Source organism: Artemia sp. Qi Xiang Cuo, chromosome 21 (genome assembly GCF_049724085.1).
Source record: "Artemia sp. Qi Xiang Cuo chromosome 21, ASM4972408v1, whole genome shotgun sequence".
Lineage (NCBI taxonomy): Eukaryota > Metazoa > Arthropoda > Branchiopoda > Anostraca > Artemiidae > Artemia > Artemia sp. Qi Xiang Cuo.
The window spans coordinates 5,325,081-5,352,553 of record NC_142814.1 but is presented as its reverse complement, the minus strand read 5'-3'; the positions used below and the strand labels follow the sequence as shown (position 1 = coordinate 5,352,553).

The following is a 27,473-nucleotide window of genomic DNA, read 5'->3' as shown; positions in this document are numbered from 1 at the left end:
CGCTAAAGTTTTTTATTGTTTAAAAAAATAAAGTTGTGTGACAGATTCAAACTTTAGCGGAAAGAGCGAGGCGTTGAGGAGGGGATAGCCCCTGTCATATACGGACTAAGTTCTGGTCGTTTTAAGTTTTAATGTCGCTCCTTACTTTCAGTTTAAAAAACTTGTTGTTTTTTTATTTAATTTCTGTTCGTTTTTTAGTTAATGCATCTTTTATTTGCATAAAAATTTTACTTTTCTTTTGCTAAATGGATGTCTTTACAAATTAACTTACGTAACTAACTTCTATATTCGTATATTTTTCTTCTGGCAAAAAATACAAAGTTGCAGATTTTTGCAGATATGAGCTTGAAGCCTATATAATATGGTTTTCAGAGATGCTGAATCTGAAGGTGTGATTTTCATTAAAATTCTTTCACTTGTAGGGGATGTTTCCCCCCTCTTTAAAAGATCGAGTAAATTTTCTCAGGCTTGTAGCCTTTGATAAGCAATACTAAACTTAATAAATTTTATATATTTAGAATCAGCATTATAAACAAATTCTTTTGATACATTTATTGACATCAAAATTCCGTTTTTAAAAGTTTCGATTACTATTGAGCCGTATCGCTTATTTTTTTATTGTTTTTTTTTATTACGTATATGTTATTACGTATACGAGGGGGTTTTCCCCTTAGTCAATACCACGCTCTTTACGTTAAAAGTTAAAAAAAAATTTGATTCACAAACCCCTGAATCACAAAGGCCGTTTAATTAGAATAGATAGCTCTTTTGAAAGCACTAAAAAAACAGTAGCGTAAAGAGCGAGGTATTGAATTGGGGGAGAACCCCCTCACATACGTTATAATTTCTGTTCGTTTTAAGTTCTAATATTATTTCTTACATTTCAGTTGAAAAAACTTGTTTTTTTATTTAATTTCTGATCGTTTTTTAAATTATTCTTGGAAATCCGGCGCCCCCTTCATAGAAATGTCCCTTACCCCAAAGAAACATCCTCCACGGAAATATTCTCCAGAGTAACCCCCTCCTCTAGCCCCCCCCTCCAGAAAAAAATCCTTCCTGAAAATGGTTGTATACTTCCCAATAACCAATAAATAATGCTGGCAAGTCCGGCGCCCCCTTCATGGCAATTTCCCTTCCCACATGAAAACTTCCTTCATGAACAGATCCTCCAACATAACCACCGACCCACCCTTCCCACCCACTACGAGAAAAAAAAAACTACAGAAAACTTCTGTATACTTACCAATAACCAATACTATATGTTAACATTGGGTAAAGTTCATAACTTTTAGCCCTCCTTCTGGGTACTTCGGGGGATTAAGTCATCCTAAAAGACATATTTATCATATTTCCGACCATGCTGAACAAAATGGCTATCTCAAAATTTTGACCGGGTGACTTTGGGAAAAAAATAAGCGTGGGAGGGGGCCTAGTTGCCCTCTAGTTTTTTTCGTCACTTAAAAAGGGCACTAGAACTTTTTATTTCCGTTCCAATGAGCCTTCTCTTGATATTCTAGGACCACTGGGTTTATAAATTCCGCTCTGGGGAAAAAAAACAAAAAAAAAAACAAATAAACACGGCTCCGCGATCTTTCTTATGGCAAAAAATGTAAAAGTTAGCATTTTTATAAATGGGAGCGTGACAATTCTAACGCCTGGGCCTCTGCTGTTTCAACTACGATTGATTGGTATTTATTCAGTTTTCTTAATTGTGAGAGGACGTTACCTCCTTTTTTTGAAAATAAGCCACATATTTTAAGGCGCGTGACTTTTGATGGGTAGCACTAAACTTAATGTAAGTTATATATTTGAAATCAGCATTGAAATCTGATTCTTTTGATATATCTATTGGTATCAAAAACCCGTTTTCTAGAGTTTCGGTTACCATTGAGCCGGGTCGCTCCTTACTTACAGTTCGTTACCACGAACTGTTTGATACGAGTAGTAACGTAAATGAAGCCATATTAATGTTTATGGGTTTTAGGATTTGTGGACTCTCGAGTCGCAAAAGCTGTATTTGAAAGAAACTTTAGTGCATCTATCCGGACCATTTTAACAAATTTTAAGGAATTTTAGGACATTTAGACGTATTAAGGAATTTTAAATCATTCTTTTTTGCTTTTTTAACCTAGGTGTGCACCGCTACCAGACAAAATTGAAATAGAATATGCTGTTTGCCAGAGCTGGAAGAACAAACGTCTTAAGCCATTTCCCATAAAAAATGAAAATTAATTTATAATTAAACCATTCTATAAAACGTGAAAATTGAACTAGGTTGCTCTTGATAAAAGAGCAAACAGCATATTTTTCTGTCGTCCAGTTTGATTGAAATGCAGGAAATTTGCCATCAAATAATTTTCAAAATATACACTGGAAACCATTTTTCACACCCCAAGATAAATTATATAAAATTCTTTACTTACTAACTTAGTATCACATGAATGAAGAATATTTGCAAAGAGTGATTAGCATCTTTTGTAGAAAACAGTTTCGGCTGTGTTTACCACCTATAAAACAAACAACATCATATAGATTCTTTAAATAAAGGGCCATCTAACATATCCACAATTTTTGTTAAAGTAGCAAGGTCATCAAAATAAAAACATTTTTTGCCCCTTAGGCGTGCTTCAGGTCCGTTCATACCTAAAAACCGTAATTCTCTAAAACTTTATTTATATTTTGTCCAAATTCTGGAGTTTTCTTGGGAGTATCACATTTTCGTCAGTGATGCCACGTTGAAATGCAAAAATAAATGACTAAAATTAAATTTGACAACTCTTTTTCCTCCATGAAAATTTGAACATAAACTATCAGCTGTTTTCCGGAGACGTCTATATGGTCAAAAGAAAGGCACGCTTTCTTAAGATGTTTGCCGCCACAATTTTTTACGTTATATTTCAGCCCCGTTTTTTTTTTTTTTTTTTTTTTTTTTATTTATTTTTTTTTTTTATTTTTTTTTATTATTATTATTATTATTTGGCATCTGCTATTACCGACACTATCTAGGAACCTGCGCAATTGCAGTGTGAAGAAAATCAGAACAAAAATATTTAAGCCCCTGGAACCATTTTAAGCCTACTCATAGGCCTACATGAAAACTATGACCTTTTTTTTAATGTTCTTTTGGGAGTTTCAAAAGGTTTTCATGTAGCTCCACCCACATATAACTCAACCCTGTTCACCTTAAACCGTTAAACTCAATTCTCGTTCAAATCATCCACCATTCAACCCAACTCCCGCTTAAATCATCCCTTATCTAACTGAACCCCCGTGCAGCTCTCATTTAACTCAACCCCCCCTTCAACACCACCAACTTCAATTCATCCCCTGCAACACGTTAGGTTAAGTCGAATGGGGTTGAGTGATACGGGGTTGAGTTAAATGGGGGACGACTGGAACGTGGTTGAGCTGAAAAGGTGTAAAATTAAACGGGGGTTGAGTGGAATCGGGGTTAATTTGGATAAGGGTAATTTTGATATTAAAAATGTAATTTTGGAGAACAAATTTGTCGCTTTTAAATATTTTCAATGAAAATTCAAAAAAAGTTATTCTTTAATGCAAATATTCCTAGAAATGTACTCGGGGGGGGGGGGTTAGAGTTAAATGGGTTTAATTGAAAAAGTTTGAGCTAAGCGGGAGTTTAGTTACACACACCATTTAAAATAAAGAAGCTGTTCAGCATCTACTACATTTTTGCCAGTGTTGCCACGCTGAGGCATTAAAATAAACAAACTAGTTGAATTTGACAATGTTTTTCGTGGAAAAACTAAAACATTAACAAACTGTTGGTTTCAAAAGACAATTACCTCTCAAAAGAAAGCTACACTTTTTAAGCTGTTTTGTACTTTCTCCAGCTTTCCACATTTCCAGCTTGGTTTTGCTGATTCGCATTTATAGTCTATTTCTTTTTTTTTTAATTGGATAACCGCTTCGACCAAACTTTAACTTAATGATAAGTGTTTTATTTACAATAAACAGATAAGTACATCAACCGCCAGAAGCAAAGTTGTCGAAACTTGTTTGGGCTAAACATCCTTCAAACAAAACCTGATATTTACATCACTACCAACAAAAGAAAACAATACTAAATAAGAAGGAAAAGAAAGAAAACAGGAGAAAAAATGGCACGACATAACCTCCTGCAACTTGTGCGCCTCATAAATACAAAACCAAACTGTAACTAATTATCACCGTTCTCTCACTACCACCCTCTCAAAACCACAAAAAAAGACAACTGTATATAGAGGAATTTCTCACTATACACTAATTCTCGATCTTTCCCAATTTTTAAAGACGTATAGGTATGGGGTTAAAAATGTTTCCACTTCACCAATCCCAACTATCAAATTGGGTTTTTGGGTCCCTGGTAATTTACAAGAAATAACTCACTCTACCAAAGTAACATAACTGCGGCAGGTTAACCCAAAATGTGGCATATACTGTGGTGGTTCTGGCCTTCTCTTGTTGCCGGGACAAAAATGCCCCCCGCCCCCTTTCTCCCAAGAATTTGCAGGCTAAATTTTCACAAAATTTTAATTTAGTAACAAAAGTTTCCATTTGTTTAAATCTGACTTTTCTTACTATTAATCAAAAAAACTTTTTGCACAAAATAAGTTTTTCAAAATAAAAGTAAAGAGCTCTATTAAACCAAAAATGAACAAAAATAGAATCAAATAATCTACCAAGCATACACCTACCACAAATCAGTATTAATAAACAAATGAAATTCAAAACGAGCAGAAATTAATCTGAATAGGGTTCTAAACTCTATGATTTCTAAGAGCCAGAATATAATTTGTACTTTACTGAAAAAATTCAAATGAATTTACTGGAATAAACGTGCATTGTCAGTTTAATATACATATGCTGATATTTATTTCGTAAAATCTTAATTAATTTTTTATTTCTTAAAATTATAAAAGTGAAAACATTTAAAATAATTTTTGTCCCAGTGGAAGGAACTACAAGAGGGCAAGGCCGTATTCAGGAAGGGGGTTACGGTTCTTGACCCCCCCCACAAGAATTTGTTTCTGATTCGTTAAAACGCAATAAAATGCATTGAAAAATATTTTGATGATGTACTAAAATATGTTTGCGTGCCCCCCCCCCCCCGAACAAAAAATTGGATACGCCCTTGCAAGGATTCTAAACACAATCTTGGCATTCTAGAATAAGAACGAGCTCGAGCCTTCGGAGGGATTCCAAAAGCACAGACGACACAGATGTGACAAATATTTGTTGGAAATCAGTCGACATCAAATAGGAAACCTAAGACAGTGGCAGAAAAAGGTCTATCGTATCCCTGGCACCGAGTCGGGCTGAATAGCCTATGCCCCGTATCAAGTACAAGTAAAAAACCGTAGTACGTGCCTATGTTGGATCGTCTTAATTTAGATAAAAACCGAAGGATGCTCTTAAATCATGATATTCTAAACTAATCACAAACCATCTCGTAAGTATATAGTTACATAGTTATTTATCTGTAATTCCATATTCAGAGTCATTAGGATTCATGAAACCATCTTATCACCTGGTATATTTCATAACAAGGATTAAAACGGAAGTTATTACAAGATATTGTAATTATGCCTTTATTGCGATTTATGATATGTAATTTTGTCAGACCATGAATAACAATTTGTTTCACTATATAATACCTATAAAACTATTTGACCCATTGCATTAACGGACAGGCACGGGAGAGCAGGGGGGAGGAAGCCTTCCCCCTGCTCAGAGATATTAATATTTCCCGAGCCTCTTGGTTCTTCTTATTCAAATTTGAAAAAAAATAATCTATTTTCGTATTACCCCCACCCTCCCTCTACAAATATTCTTACGACCTTGATAAATTATAGTAACTTGATAGGGATATTGCCAGTGACATTAACTGCTGCAATAGTTTATGTATATTACTGTAGGTGTCACAGTCTATTTTTGGTCTTCAAAGGGTCAGGTGTAAAGTCTTCTGTGTAGTTCTAGGGTTCGTTGTCCGACGTCCCACGTTGTCTAGGGTTTGTAGTTCTAGGGTTCGTTGTAGTTAAAGTCTTCGTTGTCCGACATTATGGGGGTTCGACCGGTAGAGGATTTCTTGTGTATCTAACCTTTATAAATTGTGTTAATTCGATTTGGTACTGATATTCGATTTGATATTAGATGGCAAAATTATTTCTGGAGAACTGATAAATTTTCGAAACTTTCAGAGCGTGTTAGAACTTCTAACATAAATTAGAACTATAACTCGGACTTGAAAGATTTAGTGCGCTAGTTAAACTAAATAGAGGGCTTCGACAAGGCTCAGTTCTAAGTCTGATATTATTTAACACTTTGACTTCTAAGGTTACAAAACAAATCTTTTGTGGGCTTAGCCTTGATCTTTGTGATCTGAGTCTAATAAGCTATGCCGATGATTTACTTATGTTGAGTTTTTATCTGAGTCTATTGCAGGATAATTTAGATAAGCTTGTATCTGGCTATAGAGCTATTGGTCTGCAAGTTAATGGTAAGAAAACTGAATTTCTGGTTTTCAACTCAACGAAACGGGATGCACCAGAACCAACTGTTTCAGGAGATAGCGCTACTATTGCACCGTCTTCGTCGCTTAAATACTTAGGTCTTCTGTACGGTCGAGATAAGAAAGCAACTAGAATTCTTTGCCTTGACACACTTATGTCAAACCTACGAATTAGCTATGCTAAACTGGCCCCCCTGAAGTATTCATACAATCGGCAAATTCTGGCGAGGCTATATAGAGCGGTGGCACTCCCACATATTCTTTACATGTCCCCTGTATGGGAATGGTTTACGGAAACCACAGTAGACAGAATATACCAGTAAGCTTATCGCAGATCATTTCTGGTCTTCGTTCTCGGTGCGAACAAAAAGCTCCTCCCACTTATTTCTGCATTAGCTGGAATGCGGGTTAGTCTGTTTCCGATTGTTTCAATGCACTTTGATGGAAACAATCGGAAACAGACTAACCTGCATTCCCGCTAATCTGACTTCGCCTATGTTTATATCTGCAAAAACGTTCTCCGGAGCACTCGCACCCTGGTCCGGGTTTTATAATGGGCGAGATTGAGAATGATCATACTGCTAATTATATGAACTGTGACGGAAACAGAGCGACTAAAGGCTAGATCTGCGTTCTGCAAATATTTAAAATTTCTGTTACGAGTACCGCTGTTCGAGAGAAATACATTTCTCTTGGACAAGTATCTTATTCCAGAGCCTCGTGAAGTTGTGGTAACGCAGGAAACCAATGCTAGAAAAGGTGCACGTGAGCACCTTTATGATTTCCTTCCGTTTCATGTCATGTACGAGCTGTGAATTTATATAGGGTATATAATTTAATCGTATATTTTTGAAGTAATGTTTTTTTTTTTGTTTTTCCCTTACTCCACCATCTTTTTGTTTTGTTGGTTGGCTAACATAAAATATCTATCTATTAGAACTTCTAAGATAAATTAGAACTTCTTAAGTTGACGTAGATTATAAGTCACACTAAAACAAAATAGGTTGAAAATATAATAGTTTAGGAACATATTTCAGCTATATTAGGTGGGGGGGGGGTAAAGCATAGCATATATTAAAAACGAAACCTAACCTAGGTACATTTTCCCCCCAAAACTCCATAAACAATAGTTTAACTATTGTAAACGCAATGAAAAACCACGGTTTGCAATTCAATTCTCTATTGAAAGAAACCCGTTTGACTAGTGTCTTAAGCATCTTCGCTATATAATATGGCGCGGATGTTACAGAGAGTACATAAGTACCAATTTTTTCTTTTTTAGTTGTTGCTTATATTGATTTTTTGCTGTTGTTGTTGTATCCCTTACCATGGAGCCTTTCGAGGGGTAACAAGAGTATTATATTTCAAATCTGTACTTTGTATGATCAAGGAAATTGGGGGAAATGTAAACAGTCAAATTATTTGTGATGTTGATATGGCGTCTAAGGTAAACCGGAGCTCTTGAAATAGCGAGACTTGCTTATGAGCCTTGTCTAAGGGCGACCTAAGAAACTAAAAATACCAGAACTTTCGAGAATGCCAATATTCTGTTTCATCAGAATTAGTCAAGAGTTGTTACCGAAAAGAGATTTTGGATCGTTATCTTAGGCGGGTAAATTGAATCTTTTCTTTCCCATTGACAAGATAAAAGACTTGGGTTAAATGGTTGTCATAAATTTGAACCAAAGAATTACTTTGACGTTTAAATGTCCATCAATCAAATTATCAGCATATGTTGCGATTTCGTTCCAAAATGACGACTCTTCCTTGAAACCTGCATCCTGAATCTTATGTTTGATTTTGTTTATTTATTTATTTCACATTATATATTATGAACAGGGACGAAACCAGGGTGGTGGCAGAACGGAGTGTGGTTTCGGGGCTACATCCCCTCGAAATCCTAAATTTAGGTACTTCTTATCAAGGCCGTATCCAGGGAGGAGTTATGGTGTATGAGCCCCCCTTAACCCCATTTTTTCCGACTCGTAAAAACGTAGAAAATACAGTACTGTTGTGTTATCTGTAACACACGCGCGATATTATACAGCGAACATGCTAAAGAAACTAGTCAAACAGGTTTCTCTCAACGGACAATTCCTATGCTGAGGATTGTAAACAGTGATTTATCACTATGTTTACAATATTTAAACCTTTGTCTTTTGGGGTTTAGGGGCAAAAAAGGTACCTGGGTTAGGTTAAGTTACGTATTTATATATGCTATGCTTTACCCCCACCCCCTGATGTGCAAATATATAGCCAAAATTTGTTCCTAAACTATTATATTTTTATCCTATTTTGTGCTTTATTTCATTAGTATTAACCAAACTTCACTTCTCGCGTGTGTTACAGACAATACAACAGTACCAAAAATGTGTATAAAAAAATTCTTGAAGGGGCTTAATTTGCTATAGGGCAGGGGAACAACTTCCCCTTCAGACCTCGCCCCCCCCACAGCTGAAAAATTCAGTTTCTTCCAAAATCTTGTCAAAACTAAGATAAACCTGCATAATTCAAGCATCAACAGAAACAGATCAGTTTTTTAGTACATATTTACCTTTATAGTACTAAAAATTAACTCTATGGTACCAAATGGCTTATTTTTTACTGTCATTTTCACTTGATCTGGCAAAATCGGCTCTAACTTCGAAATATTTGCTTATATTTTGTCATCTTCATGGTTCGCTGGCTGACAAAATCCTCGTTTTTTCACCCTTTTTTTATTTTATTTTTCATTTTGTTACCTTCTCTCCTCTCTGAGTTTCGTTTGTCATGTATAGCCAGTGTGGTCTAAGAATGTATTATATATATATATATATATATATATATATATATATATATATATATATATATATATATATATATATATATATATATATATAAACGGTTTTCGTACGAAAAAAAAGGAATGGGAAAAGGAGAAGGGGGCAAGAGCCTCACACTTTCCCTGGAAGACAAGACATTCATAAAAAAGTGCAAAACCGTCACACATACATGAACAAATAACGCTTTATTAAAAAGCAAACTTGTCCCACTCGTAAAAACGCAACATCAAACAATTGATACGCTTTTTAATTTTTTTCTGTGTAACCCTCCCACCGAACAAAATCCGGGATAAGGCCCTTTGCCAATGTATACTTTATCTTAAATATCCAAATTTTTTATGAATCACTCAAAACTTTCGCTTTTCTTGAAACCAACTGATTCCATTGGATTTTTTTTTTTTTTTTTTTTTACTTGGGCCCATGTCAAAATTTGCGCTTCCATCTCTTTTTGCCACGACAAGAAGTTCTTCCATGGGTACTCTTAAACGATTCCCATTATCAATACAGAAATTGCTCCAAAAAAAATCTCATAATTTTACTTCCTACTCCTAAAACCGCTTCATTTTTAAACAAAAACTATTTTCAACCTTTTCTTTCTCCTTATTAGTTCTTGAATATATTTCTCACATAGGATAAAAGTAATAATTGTCAATTCGTCTGCTAAGAAATTCCATTTTCTTTTGACAAAATTTTCCCACACTGTTAAAAAACCATCGCTTTTTATCAATGAAACATTGTGTGAAACAACAAAAAACTCAGTGAATCAGATAGCGTATTTTACATCTGCCTCAAATTATATCAGGGATTGTGAGTCTTTTGTACCTTGTATTATAAATGAATTATTCTCACTTTTGTTCCAAATTATTAAACAAAAAATGTTTGATATACATGTTTGTACTTTTTTGGAACAATGCTTTACAAACAGGGTTGTAACCGGAACACTAAATTTCTTAGATGAGGGGTGCTGGGGGCAACAATGGCGGGCCTGGGGACAGGAGTGGATATAGAAAAAATCTTCGGGGAGGCCCGATGTTACACGTGCGCCAATGAGCAAAATCTCGGAAGGGGGGTCCAATGTGACAAAGGTGCCAATAATTGACCAAATTAATAAATTTATTCTAAAAATATAAAAAAAAGAAAAAACAAGGAATGAAGGCGCCAGAAATAAAATATTGGGGGCGGGGTCCCCTGGCCCCTCCTGGATCCGCCACAGCCTGGGGGCAATTGCCACCCGTGTAGTTTGGAAAATAACTTTTTTTTGTATTTTCATTGAAGAAAAAAATTGTCCCACTAGCTTCTAAAAAATACTTTTTTTGTATCTTCATTCCCATATTGTTTTCCCATCAGGGTTTTCCCAACAGGGCTGGGGGCAGAAAAGAAAAAAAAACTGGGAAGGTCTGAAAGCTAAGGAAAAAAGTAAGGAGAAGAATCAAAACTTAAAACGAACAGAAATTATTGCGTATACGAGGGGCTTCGCCCCCTAGTCAATACCTCGCTCATTACGGTAAAGTTTTTTTAAGTACCTTCATAAGAGCTATTTATTCTTATTAAACGGCCTTTGTGATAACGGGATCATTCTTAAAGAATTGGAACAGAATTTGAACTATAGCGTAAAGAGCAAGGTATTGACTAGGGGGAAAACTCCCTAATATACGTAATAAAAATATATGAATATTGAAGTTCGTTACGTAAGTTAATTCGTAATTTACGTATATTTATTACTAATAAAAACGTTCATACAAAATTTCATACAAACGTTCAAACAAAATTAAAAGTTCTAGTGCCCTTTTTAAGTGACCAAAAAAATTGGTGGGAAACTAGGCCCCCTCCTCCGCCCCGTTTTTCTCAAAATCGTCCGATCAAAATTTCTAGAAAGTCATTTAGCCCCCAAAAAGTAAAATTAATATGCAAATTTCGTTTTAAACATCCATGTACGGTGAGCCAAAATCAAAACCTGTATTAATTAAAAAACGTTCAGAAATTAAGTTAAAAAAAACACGTTTTTTTAGTTGAAAGCAATGAGCGACATTAAAACTTAAAATGAACAAAACATTTTTCCGTATATGAAAGGGGCTGTCCCTTCCTCAACGCCTCACTCTTTACGCTAAAATTTTTTATTGTTTTAAAAATAGAGTAGTGAGAAAGAGTCAAACTTTAGTGTAAAGAGCGAGGCGTTGGGGAGGGGACAGCCCCTTTCATATAAGGAATAATTTCTGTTCGTTTTTGAGTTTTAATGTCGCTCCTTACTTTCAACAAAAAAAACTTGTTTTTTTTTTATTTAATACGCTTAAAAAAGAAATGGGCTTCCGAAAAAGGGATTGTTTCCAGGAAACTAAATACTTTGGGGGAAGAGTGAAAACCAAAAAGGAGTGTGTTTTTGTCAACTAGGCATCCAAAAGATACAAAATATACCAGGCTCATATATTGGTTGGGTACAGTTCAAGAATAACTCAAAAACAGACGATTTTCATAGGACATATAGCACATTTTGGAAAAAAATGTATAAATAGGCCTACACAAATTCTCGGAGGGGGGGGGGGGTGCAGATTTACCTACATACCCTTCCTCTACATGCTGGAATTGTGCCTTTAATTTATAGACAGGGAAAGAAAAGCATCTCAAGGGAACTACCACTACTACTAACAACTCACCGCAGCATCAAGCCGCCTAAGACCAACACACCTACGCATGCTCCTTGCTCCATCCCAAAGAAAAAGGGGGGCCGGGGACGGGCAGAACAAAGAAAAAGGGAAGCTAAGTTCGTGTAACACCAAAACCAGGCAACTTTCAGGACGAAATCTTAAGCATCCTGAGACATTAAAGTTTCACGAAGTAGAGATTCCCTTTTTACTTGTTTGAAACTTAAACTTAGGCATACTTAATTCTGGAAGATCTTGAATCAAGACATCCCTCCTCCCTCTGAAAATTTATATTTTTTATAAATTCACTTATTTCATTAGTATTAATACCAAGTCTGTATCCATGAGGGAGGAGCTATTGGGTTTGACCCCCCCCCCCAAAAAAAAAAAATGTGTCTAACTCGTTAAAACGTAGCGAAAATGAGCATAAATTTTTTTTTTACTTTTTGTTACATCCCCCCGTCTCCTAGCAAAATCCCGGATACGCCCTAAATCAGGACTACATAGCCATACAGAGGCGATACCAATAACTAAAAGCTCTTAACTAAAGTCAACATTAGTGCTTTGAGGGAAAGCTGACAAAAAGTCTTCCAATTAGCTATATCCTTTTCCTGAAAGCTGAATTTCGTCTACATATGACGTTGATAACAGCAATGTAAAATATTATCAATAATGGTTATTGAACTTATAAATAAATGGATTTCATTTTATTGTAAACTAAGAAAAAAAAACATAGGAAATGGGTCTTAGGAAAATGACTATCTGGATGTTTTGATCCTGTGCCACGAAGGTTATAAGGGCATCTGAGGGAAAAAGTGGCACGAAAGAGAAATTATGCCCTCCATTCACTTCTGGTCTTTATAAAAGCAGTAGAAGTTTCAGTTTCTATTCAAAGGAGCTGCCTCCTAAGTTTGTATGACAACCTTTTCTACGCAAAGGGGTCGGGGAAAAAAATAAAACATCGAAGAACTTTTGCTCTTTACGAAGTCCATGCTAGTGTATTGAACTAGTAATAAGTACAGAAATAATAAATATAGAAATAAAACATGTAATATCCAAGGCTGTGACCACCATTTTAGTTTGTAGGGGGGACAAATATTTAAAAAAAAAACGTATCAAAATTTGTTTATATGTATCTTCTTTACTTTTTAATGAGTTAGAACAAATTTTTGGGGAGGGGAGACCTGAGGGCGAAAATGGAACGGGATGGGAGTAATTGCCCTCCAGTTACTTTTGGTTATTAAAAGGGCTACATAAATTTCAATTTCTAATTGAAAGTGCCCCTTCCCAAGTTTGTCACACATCTATGTCAAGATGTGACATATTGCCAAAAATATTTGTCGACATAGTAGAATTTTCATTATTTTGCAAACTTGGAAGGAAAATAATGCATAAGAAAAGGGACAGTTAAACTAACAAAAAAGTACAATGTTTTTATATAAAATATGCAATACAAAAAAAAGAAACTAAAGAAAAAGTGCAACTAAAACAAAAAAAAGTGCACCGACAAAGAAAAAGAGGGGAAAACAAAAACCAAGATAGAATTTAAAAGTATAGACCAAGAAGTGATCAAAACTCGTCCTGAATTCAACTTGTTACCTCCTCTATACACTTTTCTCATTGTAGGTCTACCAAAAGCAGGGGTGTCAGGAGTGGGGCAGTTGCCCACCCAAGATAAAAAAGTACCCTTTTTACTATTTTTTCGGTGAAAAAGTAAAAAATCAATAAAAATACCAAATTTAGATTTAAAAAAATACCGGCCATTTTTGTATTTCACAAAAAATTGAAAAATATTGACCCCCTCCCCCTTCAAACATTTTCATAAATCGGCTTTCCTGACCATAAAGAGCTGTCAAAACTTGGTGGGAAGTAGAACTAGTGTCATATGTATACATTTAGAGATCAAAATTCAACCCACGCTTGGAAGAGGGGGCATATTGACGGAAAATTATCCTGTTTTTTTTTTATTCCAACATTCACGGCGCCAGGTACTTCAAAGTATCTGATATGCCGCTATTCATTTACCTCTTTCAATGGCCTCGAGGTTTTAAATGTCTATTGAACCTTTTTTTGAAGGTGTCAACAGAGGGATTTGCAGGGATAATATCCCCAGGAAGATCGTTCCAGATAGAAGTGCAAGGCCGGATGAAGCTGTTCCTCAAGTACTCGGTTTTCGGCGTATCCTCCTTTAGATAGTTGGACCGAGCTGTGTGCTTTCGTGTCTGCCTTGTCGGTTGGAAAAAGGGGGGCACAATTCGAGAGAGCTCGTCTGAGGGAGGTGAATTCATGTACTTGTAGAAAACTGCCATCGACGCTACATCAAACCTTTCATTTAGAGGCTGGAGCGATTCTTGTGTAGAGGCGCAGCCAGCTCTATTTGCCCTATTCTGGGTCTTCTGAAGTGGTGCCAACAGCGTTTTCGAAGCACCAGCATATAGCGGGCATCCATATTCAGCTATGGGTCTGATGCAAGACTTGTAGAGTGGGATGATCGAGCTTGATGGAAGAAGGTTTTTGCAGCGAAGAGTAACTCTCAGCTTTCTTGCGCAGGAGGTTCTCACCCGATCAAGGTGGTTGTTCCAAGAGAGATCGGTGGAGAAATGAATCCCCAGTAGACGAAACTCGTCGACTCTCTTTATAGTTTCATTTTTGAAAATAAAACTGGGGTGTTCACGTGGCACCTTTGATCGGGTAATTAGAAACTCCTTTGTTTTCGATGCATTGAAGTTGATCATCCATGCATCAGACCACTTTTCAATTTTCAAAAGATCCAGCTGTAGGGAAAGGGAGGCTTGTGTTGGGTCTTCGTGTTTAGGGACGGCTGAGTGTGTCGTGGTATCGTCGGCAAAGTGATGCAGAGGGTTTGCGAGGTTGTCTCCCATGTCGTTTATGTAGATAAGGAAAAGCGTAGGTCCCAAGACACTGCCCTAGGGTACCCCTGCTTTCACTGGATATTCGAGGGAAATAAACCCTCCAAGAACAACCCGCAGTAAACTATCGGAAAGAAAGCTCTCAATCACTTTTAACAGACATCCACGAACACCATATACATAGTTTCTTTAGCAGACCACGGTGCCATACTCTACCAAAAAGCTTTCGCAATGTCGAAGGATAGTAGCCTGATGTCGTATCCAATTGCCAGTAGTTTTATCCACTCCTGATACTGGGCCACTAGGCAGTCTAATCTTGAGCGTTTCCAGCGGAATCCATATTGACGATCGCCTAAAAGGTCATTTGATTCCAGGTACTGATGAAGTGTTTTATTGGAGACGCTCTCGTAGACTTTTTCAACACATGAGAGAAGGCTAATTGGCCTATAGGAGCCCACGCTCGTTGGATCGCCTTCTGGTTTTAGAGTCGTTATAACAGGGGCGTACTTCCTTGTTCGTGGTAAGGTTCCGGAGAGAAAGAACAGCCTGAAAAGCCATGACAAGGGTTCAGCTAGTTTGGAACTGTAGGACTTGAGGAGAAAAGTTTGCAGGTTTTCAGGACCCGTGGCTTTGGTTACGTACAGACGCTCCAAAATCTAAAGGGTCTTGGGGGCACAAAAATTCACGCGTTCCAGGACAGTGTCGGTTCGGTCGGAGAAATTTAGCACTTCTCAATAGCTATCGTCTTGATTCGAGATATCGGCAAAAGCCTTAGCAAGAGCTTCAGCCTTTGCCTGTGGATCTTGTACCACTGTCTCGTTAATCTAGAGAGAAGAAATCGTGGTCCCCTTGGACGACGGCAAAGCCTCCTTGACAATTTTCCACCAACTCTTTGCCGACGCAAGTTGAAGTTTGGTGGCGAATTTCTCCTTATACTGAACCCGGGACTGCCGAATCACTCGAACTGCATTTTGGCGCGCATTTATGAATGCAAGTATGTCCTCTTCGCTCTTCGAAAGTAGCCATCGCTTGTGTGCCTTTTGCTTTGCTTAGATTGTCTTCTTACGCTGGGCGTTGAACCAAGGTTTGTCCTTACTGGACACCTGGATCCACTTTGAAGGGATATGCTTTTCGACAGAGTCAACTATGGCCTGCTGTTACTTATCTGCAGCTTTCTCTGGGCCTTCCAGGAGGAAGGCTCTCCACTGCTGAGAAAAAATAGTGTTTCTCAGACCGTCCCAATCACCTCTTTTGTATAGCCAGATTGTTCGTTCATGCTTTACTGGAGGCGGAATACGGAGGTTTCCAGGTGCAACGACGGCAATGGGGTCACCTTGTGAAAGCATGGGCGTCTACCTTAATGAATGCAGGGTTATCTGTTAGGATAGGTCAAGAGGTGATGATCTGTTTGGGTCGTGATACGTGTCAAAATCGACAAGTTGTTCCAGATCATAAGAGAAAGATAGATCATACAGGTCCGACCCTTCCCTATCAGTATTTTTGCAGCGAAGCCACACGCTATGATGGACGTTGAAGTCTCCATGAAGGATAATGGCAGAATTAGTGTTTTTGCCCCGAATAGATTCGAGGGGGGTTTAAAGTCAGCTTGTAATTTGGTAAGTTAGATGGTTATGCACGGTACCGACAGTCATAGATTTATCTGGGCGGGTCACCTTAACCCACAGATATTCTTCGCCTGCTGGATCTGGTATATTCGGGCAAAAATGAGGTATATGGCTCTGTAGATGAACAGCGATACCTCCTCCTCCGTAGCCTCCGTTAGCGCCCTCAGTACGCTCTCGATCCCGCCTGAAGAGCGTGTATCCCTGTATGGCAACCTCACTGCTCTGAATTTCTTGGTTTAGATTGGTCTCAGTGATGTACATGATAGATGGCTTGACCGAGTTCACTAAAAGTAGGAACTGGTCAAACTTAGATCTGAGACCTCGTACATTACAGTAGGCTACCGTAAACAGGTCCGTTTGGATGGTCGGTGGACGTGCTACAGGTCGTCGTCGAAATGGCTGTTTGGTCCGAGGCTTTTTGTTGTTAAATAACCAGGTAAAAGAAGCTTTGCCGGGTGGTTAGCTCAACAAAGCCCATAAATCCATTGCCATGCATCATTAGACGGGGAACGGTGCCACCTGCCACGCACCTCATTACCGCATCTTCAACATGGAGGTTGTACCCCATAATGGGTTAGGATTCGGCACAAGTGCCTCCCACCATGTGAATTATAGAGGCGGACTATTTTTTCCTCTCGTTCAAAATTTTTCAGGTTGGCTCTGTTCGGCTTTAGATTTTGGCCAATTTTGAGGTTAATCTAGGAAATCAATTGAATATGTCAAAAATCTTTAAAAAAGAGCAAAACCATGAACTTTCGACGTAAACACTAACCCTTGCTATTAAATCCATTAAAAAGCTTAATTAAATTCTTATCCTATAAAATGCAAAAAAATATATTTAACACATTCTCTCGTTTGTTTCCATTTTAATTTAAGTTTTACAATGGATTCTTGGATACTTGTGCACTATTTGGTACCCACCGCTATGACCGTATCAAGGAAACGAGAGACAAAACCCGCCAAACGGGTATCTACAATAGAGAAAAGGAATGCAAAGCATGGTTTTCATTGCATTTACGATATTTAGACTGTTGTTTTTTGGGGTTTAGGAGGGAGGAAAGGCACCTAGGTTAGGTTATGTATTTAATATAGGCTATGCTTTACCCCCACCCCCACCCTTAATAGGCAAATATATAGCCCAAATTTGTTTTTAAACTATTATATATTCATTCTATTGTAAACCTCTGTCTAGTTCTTTTCTATATGCCTTTCATATTGGCTGATGTTACGGTCTACGTAATTTCTCAAAGATACTCAATAAACGTCGGTATATGGTCTATATTTAGTAATGTGCGAATAGACATACATACAAAATAAGGTAGCAAATAAAACGAAGGCGAAAGATGGACTCCCTTTAAAAGTATACACTTGGCCCCAACTCTCTAGAATCGTAAGTCCCAGCTATTGGCTTTTCGACTGGCCTGGGAACAAACCCTTTCTCACGAATAACTTTAGTCCCAAAAGCCCCCCCCCCCCTGGACGGAGATCTCGTTGAAATATATATGTATATACATATATATATGTATATATATATATATATATATATATAAATATAAATATCAACTCTGTTAACATGAGACACGGAAAAGGTTTCTCGAATTTATCCCAAATACTTGACACTATTTTTTTTTTTTTTTTATTACTATTAACCAAACTTGACTTCTTTCGTGTGTACCATTTAGTGCACAAATACCCATTTTTGTTGTATTCGATATAGGGGATTTTCCCCTGAACCCTGAACTTTCGACGTAAATACTACCCCTTGCTCTTAAATCCATTAAAAAGCTTCAATGTTATTTTTTCTTCTTTGATATTTTCTTTCTTAAATATTTCTTAAATATTAAATTTTTCTTTCTTTCTTCTTTGATCTTAAATATTTTCAATATTAAACGTCATCATTTATCATCTGAGATTCGTAAATTCCCTGTTAGAAAGAATCTTGAATTTTTAAAAGACTATTTCTTTTATATATTGACTTAGGCCCTATAAACAGTATTACGCGGAAAAGAGAGGCAAACGTTTTTCAATTGAAATTGATTATTTATTAACATTTATTATTATTTATTAAAATTGATTATTAACAAAATTATTTTAAATTTTCTCAGAGTATTTCAGTGTGCTAATATTAAAAACACAACAATGATACTAAAAATGACGCAAAATTATAGTGGACAAAAGGTGAAATAAAGTGGGAGCGACCGAGAAAATCTGCATAATAAAAATTATCTGCAAAATACGAAGTAAGCATTTTATTTTAGTGTTTCCTTTTGAAGAGCCCCCAAGCAAAGAATGATATAATATTTAGACAATTTATGTCTCAAAACCCCACCCCTTCTTTTGAAATACCTATTAAGACAGTAAAAGGTGTGTCTTGCGACAAAATTGATCTATATCTAGAACATGATATAGGCCTAGATTTAGTGATTGTCTAATATGGATAAATTCCCAGATCGTGTTCCAAATCTAACGGGTGAAATGATCATTAGGAACATTGACAAATGAATTCGTCCACCTTTCCTGACAAAAAAATGGTCTGTCAGGCCCAGACCGAAAAATTAAGTTCACGCTAAAATATATTCAGTGTCAATGCTTTCACATTTACCTTGTTGTAAATTTTAAACCCGGATTATTTGACGCGAGGATTGTTGAAAAATTGTATATTTTCTGAAGGCTGCGTTTTAAAAAATTGATATACAAATATAATACTGGACATTTTATTTATGAAAATTTAACGAGTGGGCCACTTTAGGAGGTGTCCACTGCCGTGAGAGAGCTACAAGTTTTCTCTCAGAAGTTATTCGGGTCATTCTGTTAAGCGACATACAGGCACGTACAGAGAATTTTTTGGGAAAGGCAAATGGTGAAAAAATATCATTTTATAATATCATTTTATAACTTGTTTTTTTTTATTTAGTTTTTGAACGTTTTTGAAAAAAAAAAAACAGGTTTTGATCTTGGCTCACCGTACATGAATAATTAAAACAAAAGTTGCATATTAATTTACTTTTATTTGGTTAAATGGCTTTCTCGAAACTTGTTTAATTTTATTTACGAACGTTTTTATTAGTAATAAATATACGTAACTTACGATTTAACTTAAGTAACGAACTTCTATATTCATATATTTTTAATACGTATATTAGGGGGTTCGCCCCCTAGTTAATATCTTGCTCTTTAAGCGAAAGTTCGAATTTTGTTCCAATTTTTTAAAAATGACCGCTTAATCACAAAGGCCGTTCATTAGAATAAATAGCTCTAATGAAAATACTAAAAAATCTTTGGCTTAAAGAGCAAGGTATTGACTAGGGGGTGAACCCAATCATATATGTAATATTTTCTTTTCGTTTAAAGTTTTGATGTTGCTGCTGTTGCAGTTGAAAAACTAGTTTTTTTATATTTAATTTCTGATCTTTTTTTGAATAATGCTGGGAAGTCCGGCGTCCCCTTCATAGCAATTTCCCTTCCCCCATGAAAACTTCCTTCATGGAAATATCCTCCCACATAACTTGAAACACATAAACTTGATGAAACTTATATATTTGAAATCAGCATTAAAATCTGATTCTTTTGGTGTATCTATTTGTATCAAAATACCGTTTTCTAGAGTTTCGGTTACCATTGAGCCGGATCGCTCCTTACTTACAGTTCGTTACCACGAACTGTTTGAAACAAAATTTCAGCTGGGAGCAAACTGGGGTCTGGGGTCAGTTGCCCTGCCCAATAGCAAATTACGCCCTGCCTCCCTCCTATGCATGTTCTTGAGCTTGACCTATTAATGTCGCAAAATATTTGATTTTGGTGATGAGGGAGGGGCAAACAAATTTGAAAATAATTGAAGCCGCCAAAATTTGCACTCAGGAGCAGCATTACTTGGTGTTTTCTTCCTGCATTTCAGGCCATGGAGCCTTGCGGAGGGGGATATTTGATGTTGTTGATATATGATATATATTAAAAAAAAAAACTTTCCGAAAAATAAGTTTTTCAAAGAAAAGTAAAGTTTTTAACTTAACCTCAGGAGATACAAATACCTGTTAAAATTTAAACTCAAAACGACCAGAAATTACTATTAAAGATTAAATGAAACCCAAAACGAACAGAAATTAAATAAACAATCAGAGCAAAAAACATACAACAAGTAATAATATAAATGAATAAATAGATCTTAAAGCGAGTAATGCTTCGATTGAATATGAAAATAAAGTTTAAAACAAAAAAAAATATTTTGCTATTGAAGTATAAATGAAACTTGAAACGAACAGAAATTAAATAAAACAACCAATGCGAACAAACATACAATATATATTAATGTAAATGAATAAATAAATCTTAAAACGAGTGAAACTTAAATTGAATATGCAAATCAAGTTTGAATCGAATAAAAATAACTACAAACAAGAGCTTGGGTACCGTCTCACTGCAGATGCCTAAAACCTACTGCGTCACTGGCGCTTTACTGAAAACAAATTATATTACAAATGTTTTCTTTTGTACTTAATATTGAAAATTTAACTTAATATTCAAAGTCTGTACGATTACCTCTTTGATAAAAACCTTATATATGAACAATAGACAGCTTGCATAACTTGAGGACAGCGATTGACAACAATGAATGGATTGAAAAAGTAGCTCCAATAAGGGGGTTAAGACCATTTCATTTGCTGACACAAAGGGATTACGGCTGTTTGGAATTGACCTTAATAGGAATTTGTGTGCCAAAGCAATTTTACATCTATCACAGAGTATGTATTTTAACCTTATAATTGGATAATTATAATAGATTTACTATGTGTTCTTCCCATACAAAACCCCTTCCCATAAGTTATAAGCCCCCTTAATAAGTTATGCCCCAGGGCATAACTTACAACGCCTACCCCTGGGCCCTGGTGGGCTGTGTCGACACCGGAGTTTTTGTTATCAAAACTTTGAACTATTTTAACAAAATGTTTATCTCAAAATATGTATCTGATGCATTTAGGGCGTGGAGGAGGGAGAGGGGCTAGTTGCCCTTCAATCTCTTTTGACTCTTAAAAAGTGAACAAAAACTTTCAATTTTCAATCAAATGAGCCCTCTCTAAAGTTTATACGAGCATACTTCCATAAGAAATAATATTACAACCCTTGCTCTGTGGGCTTTGGGGGAGTTGTAATCCTCAAAGACCTAATTTCCAGAACTTAAAACTATGTTTAATAAAATGGCTGTCTTAAAATTTTGATTGAATGTGTTTGAGGAAAAGGTGGACGTCAGAGAGCGGTTATTTGCCCTCAAATCACTTTAGACTATTACAAAGGACACTAGGCCTCGGAATTTACAATCGAATGAGATTTTTTTTAAGTTTCTACTACAACGCCTTCTATAAAAACCTTATATGCCTCCACGGTAGAACTTACAACCCATACCCTCAGGGCTGTGAGGGATTGTCGTCCCCAAAAGCATATTTTCTATCTGAAAGTAAGCTACACTGAACCAAATGGTTATCTACAAAGAACTAATAGATGTTTCTTGAGAAATGATGGGCCTGGGGGAGCTAGTTTCCCTCCAATCACTTTCGACTATAAAAAAGGATACTAGCCCTTCGGATTTCCAATTGAATGTGCCTGTTTTGAAGTTTCTTCGACAACGACTTCTATAAAAACCTTATATGCCCCCAGGGCATAACTTAAAACTATTGCCGAAAGTTGTTGGGGAGTGTCCTCCTCAAAAACATATTTTCTATCTGGAAATCAGCTACACTGAACAAAATGGCTATCTCAAAAGTTTGATTGGTTGTGTGTGGGGAAATGAGTGTTCCAGGGGGGGGGCTAGTTACCCACCAATCACTTTCGACAATGGCAAAATGAACTAGCCAATTAATTTCCAATCGAATGAGCCTATTTTGAAGTTTCTATGACAGTGCCTTCTATTATAACCATAAATGCTCCCAGGGCCTAACTTAAAACCCTTGCCCTGAGGGTTGTGGGGGAGTGTCCTCCTCAAAAATATATTTTCAATCTGGAAATCAATTACGCTGAACAAAAATGGCTATCTCAAAATTTTGATTGGATGTGTTTAGGGCAATGAGGGGCGTCGGGGGGGGGGGCTAGTTGCCCTCCAATCACTTTTGACTATTAAAAAGGGCACTATCCCTTTTAATTTCCAATCGAATGAACCTTTTTTGAAGTTTCTACGACAACACCTTCTATAAAAACCTTATATGCCCCCAGTGTATATCTTAAAACCCTTGCCCTGAAGGTTCTGGGGGAGTGTCCTCCTCAAAACATATTTTCTATCTGGAAATCAACTACGCTGAACAAAATGGCTATCTCAAAATTTTGATTGGTTGTGTTTGGGGGACTTATGGGCGTGGGGGGGCTAGTTGCCCTCCAATCACTTTCGACTATTAAAAAGAGCACTAGCCCTTTAGTTTCCAATCGATTGAGCCTGTTTTGAAGTTTCTACGACAACGCCTACTATAAAAACCTTATATACCCGCAGGGCATAACACAATGCCCGTGCGCTAAGAGTTGTGTTCTCCTCAAAAAAAAAAATTTCGATCTCGAAAACAGCAACGTAGAACGAAATGGACATCTCAAAAATTTGATTTGATGTACTATGGGGATTGATGGGCGTTGGGGGTGTTTGGGAAAATGATGGGCGTGGGGGGGGGGAAGGGGGCTAGTTACACTCCAATCACTTTCGACTATCAAAAAGGGAGCTAGCCCTTTAATTTCCAGTCGAATGAACATGTTTTGAAGTTTCTAAGACAACGCCGTCTATAAAAACCTTATATGTCCCCAGGTCATAACTTAAAACCCTTGCCTTCACGGTTTGGCGGGAGTATTTACCTCAAAAATATATTTTCTATCTGGAATTCCATAACGCTGAACAAAATGTCTATCTGAAGATTTTGATTGGATGCATTTGGGGGAATGATGGGCGTGGGGGTGGGGCTAGTTGCCCTCCAATCATTTTGGACTATTACAAAGGGCACTAGCCCATTAAATTTTCAATCGAATGAGCCTTTTTGAAGTTTCTACGACAACTCCTTCTTTAAAAACCATATATGCCCCCAGTGCATAACTTAAAACCCTCGCCCTGAGGATTGTGGGGGAGTGTCCTCCTCAAAATATATTTTCTACCTGGAAATCAACTACGCTGAACAAAATGGCTATCTGAAAATTTTGATTGGATGTGTTTGGGGAAATGATGGGCTTGGGGGGGGGGGAGGGGGCTGGTTACACTCCAATCACTTTTGACTATTAAAAAGGGCACTAGCTCTTTAATATCCAATTGAATGAGCCTGTTTTGAAGTTTCTAGTACAACGCCTTCTATAAAAACCTTATTTGCCCCCAGGGCATAACTTAAAACCCTTGCCCTGAGGGTTGTGGGGGAGTATCCTCCTCAAAAATATATTTTCTATCTAGAAATCAACAACGCTGAACAAAATGGCTATCTCCAATTCTTGATTGGACATGTTTGGGGGACGGCTGGGCGTGGGGGGGGCGAGTTGCCCTCCAATCATTTTCGACTATTAAAATGGGCACTAGAACTCTCGATTTCCAATAGAATGACCCCCCTTTGAAGCTTCTATGACGACCCCCTTCCATATGAAGTGCCTCTGGGGAAAAAAATAAATTCATTGGAGCCGTATGGCCTTTACTATAGGCAACGCTACAGCGTTGCCTCTGATATACGATATATAAGGCTTATATTTGTTGTTGAATAAATCAATCTATCTATCTATCTACCTAATAATTCGTATAGGCCAGCCAGCCTGATTTTTTTTCGGTACTTGTTAATTAAACGAAACACACTTAAGGATTATACTCAGATTAGATCTGAGAAAACCGGTTTCATAGCCATAAAGACAAGTGACAGAATAGATGGGAAATATATAATTTGGACTATATACTTGCACATTAGGGGGGGGGGGGTGGTGGTAAAGTATTTAGACAGCATGAAGCTAGAAAACAATTATTACTTCATAATATGAAGAATAATTGTAGCTAACAAATTTTGCATGCAGACCAACTATACCTTACCCTATGCCCCCTAATGTGCAAGTAAATAGCCTAAATTATACATTTCCCCTCGATTCCGTCACTTGTCTTTGTGGCTATGAAACCGGTTTTTTCATATCTAATCTAAGCGTAATTCTTGAGTGTTTCGTTTAATTAACAAGTAAATGTTTTTCTTCCAACGCCATTAATTTCCTTGGTAGTCTGTTCCAATTAGGTAAGCAGAACCATTTTTAGAGCTCCTGCTTAAGGCAAAACGCCACAAGCCATGCGTGGCTTAAGCCACACAAAAACTTAAAATATAATACAAAAAAGAGAAATCATACGAGTTATATGTACGAAAGAATAGAGGAAATTATAAAAATGTTATGATTTCAAGGTATTGGACCCAGACACTTCCCTCTTTGTATAAATGCTTTATTTATTAAACCCTGACTTCAAAGCACTCACAATGTATGCCATTTGTCATACTCCGACCTTGGAGATTTAAAATTGTGCTGGGTCCACGCCCATGGACCCTAGTCAAAAACTAAATAGAAGTGGTAAAAAAAAAGATGGTTTTAGATTTATTTATCAATCTATACTCTCCATAAAAGAAAACCTTACAGAATAATGACACCATGTTTTGAAGATACGGCACGCCCGCTGAACAAAAAACTACAACAAGATCATAAAAACAGTGTTTTTTTTTGAAAATGCCGCTAATTTATTGACCCTACAACTGGCACTTTGAGGGTAGTTTATTAGCGAAGCGGGGTGTCTGTTGCGCGTGCTTTCGGCGAAGCTGAAACAGTTACCCACCTTTGAGATTTCACATATACATTCAAAAATCTTGTGTTTAGGTGGTCGAAATTGGAGGTCAAGAATTGAAACACAGTTGCCAAGTTTTCTTGGATCAAACTAGACCAAATGACGAAACAATTTGAGTTTTTTTAATGTTTTAAGGGAAATCCCTTAAACTGAATTTTATACAGGTTTAATCATGGTTGTAGTAGAAAAGTAAAAATACGTTGTTAATTAAATTCTCAGATCTAAGACAATCGCTATTCAACAATGGTCCAGGAATGGTAACTCAAAATTGGTAAGGAATGGTGTCAAAATTGAAAGCAAAAAATCAAAAGCAATAAATTGTGGCTACCAAACAAGAAACAGTGGTAAAATAAAAGTGATAACCAAGCCATTTTCGGAATTATTCTTGGTACTGGTGTATTATATCTAACACAGCGCTATAGACTGTACAAGGGGAAACCAGAGAAACGGGTATTTGCTAGATACCCGTTTTGCAAAGCGTGATTTCTTATCACGTTTACAATATTGAAACTGTTGTTTTTTGTGGTTTATGGGGGGGGGGGCGGTACCTAGGTTAGGTAACGCATTTAATATTTGCTATGCTTTACCCCCCCCCCCCCCTAATGTGCAAATATATAGCCCAAATTTGTTTCTAAACTGTCATATTTTCATCCTATTTTATTTTATTTCATTAGCATTAACCAAACTAGACTTCTTTCGTGTATAGCGGTGTGTTAGATATAATACACAAGTACCCTATTTTTTTTTACTGTTTTTAGCCCTTTTTCAGGTTGTTCTCCTTTGCCCCGAAGCAAACTAGTGGGGATGAGCCTCCAGTAGTAAAATGTAATTGTGTTCAAAGTCTGATATGCCCAACATTTGATTGCCGAAATAATAAAATGAGCCAAGCTACATATTGCAGTTTCAAACAATTTGTGGTAACAAATAGCAAGGAGCTATTCAGGCCAATAGTAACCAAAATTCAAAAAAATGGAATTTTGATAACAATTGATATAGCCTACCAAAGGAATTGTCTTTTATGCTGCTGCAAAATGTTTAATTAATGTTACCGATAAAAAGTATGAGCAAGATAAAATTCACCTGATTTTCGAAAAAGGGGGAAACACCCCAAAAAGGCCCGCGATCTTAATGAAAAATCACATCATTAGATTCAGCTTATCAGAACACTCAAGCTTAGATGTTTCGAAATTCTATCTACAAAAATGTGGAATTTAACATTTTTTTTCCTAAAAGAAAGAACATGGATGCGTGTTTATGTATTTTTCCCCCGCAGGGGTGATCCTATGAAACCGATGGTCATAAAAGATTGGGAGAAGACTCATCCGAATGTAGAATTAAATTTATAGTGCTCTTTTGAAGTGACCCAGGATTGTCCCACAGAAAAGTGGCATTACTGCCATGTTGTTGCACCAAACTCTGAATTTGCCCTAAAGAGGACCAATATGCTATCGGTTGGGAATTCTGACATTGCCATTCGATTTAAAAGTATAAAAAAACTGCATATTGAGTTTTCCAGCTCCATCGGAAAATGTGGTACAGTACGGTGCCACATTCACTCCTGAAAAGTTAGGTAGTCCATACAAGATATAGATTTTTAACTAAATCCTATATTTTCAAAATATAGGTTTATAACTAAATCCTATATTTTCAAAATATAGATTTTTAACTAAATCCTATATTTTCAAAATATAGATATTTAACTAAACCCTATATTTTCAGGATATAGATTTTTAACTAAATCCTAGATTTTCAAAATATAGATTTTTAACTAAATCCTAGATTTTCAAAATGAAGATTTTTAACTAAATCTTAGATTTTCAGGATATAAGTTTTTTTTTAACTAAATCATATGTTTTCAAAATATAGGTTTATAACTAAATCCTATATTTTCAAAATATAGATTTTTAACTAAATCCTATATTTTCAAAATATAGATTTTTAACTAAACCCTATATTTTCAGGATATATATTTTTAACTAAATCCTAGATTTTCAAAATATAGATTTTTAACTAAATCCTAGATTTTCAAAATATAGATTATAACTAAATCCTAGATTTTCAAAATATAGATTTTTAACTTAAATCCTAGATTTTCAAAATATAGATTTTTTTTTTACTAAATCTTAGATTTTTAGTATATAGATTTTTAACTAAATCCTAGATTTTGAAAATTTAGATTTTTAACTAAATCCTAGATTGA

The 27,473-nt window shown here is 36.4% G+C and overlaps 1 protein-coding gene across 5 annotated transcripts in view; it reads right to left on the bottom strand.

The window, feature by feature from the left end:
- LOC148939181 (terminal nucleotidyltransferase 4B-like) overlaps positions 1 to 27,473 on the bottom strand; it is a 585,918-nt gene that overhangs the window by 373,830 nt on the left and 184,615 nt on the right. For 2 of the 5 annotated variants that reach the window (XR_016143544.1, XR_016143546.1), the window contains exon 11: positions 2,423 to 2,507. The exons of 2 other annotated variants lie outside the window; for them this stretch is intronic. The gene's annotated coding sequence lies outside the window, so the exon portion shown is untranslated. Of the gene's footprint in view, positions 1 to 2,422; positions 2,508 to 27,473 lie in introns of those variants that run through there. One more of the 5 variants, XM_089107012.1, reaches the window with a different exon arrangement.